The sequence below is a fragment of the Catharus ustulatus genome, chromosome 13 (assembly GCF_009819885.2).
Source record: "Catharus ustulatus isolate bCatUst1 chromosome 13, bCatUst1.pri.v2, whole genome shotgun sequence".
Taxonomy (NCBI): Eukaryota; Metazoa; Chordata; class Aves; order Passeriformes; family Turdidae; genus Catharus; species Catharus ustulatus.
The window spans coordinates 14,669,404-14,669,762 of record NC_046233.1 but is presented as its reverse complement, the minus strand read 5'-3'; positions in this window follow the sequence as shown (position 1 = coordinate 14,669,762).

Below are 359 nucleotides of genomic sequence, written 5' to 3'. Positions count from 1 at the left end.
GAGAGAGGAGGCGGAGAGAGGAGCGGCCAGCTCCCTGCATCCATCCTCCATGCATCCTCCCTCCCGCGGGCGGGCCGAGCCGGGCGCTCTGGGCGCGGCGGGCCTGGCTCCTCCCGCCGGCGCCATTGCTGTGGCGCGCGTGAGGCAGCGCTGAGGGCGAGGCAGCCGCGCTCCTCTCTCAGCTCTGCTCGGGGAATCTCAGCAGTGGTAGGGCTTGGAAGGGAGCTCTGGAGATCCCCCAGTCCAGCCCCTGCCGAGCCAGGGTCACCCAGAGCCGGTGACACAGCGACGGGTCCGGGTGGGTGTGCAGGGAGCGAGGCTCCGCGCTTCCCTCGGCACCTGCTCCAGGGCTCTGCCAC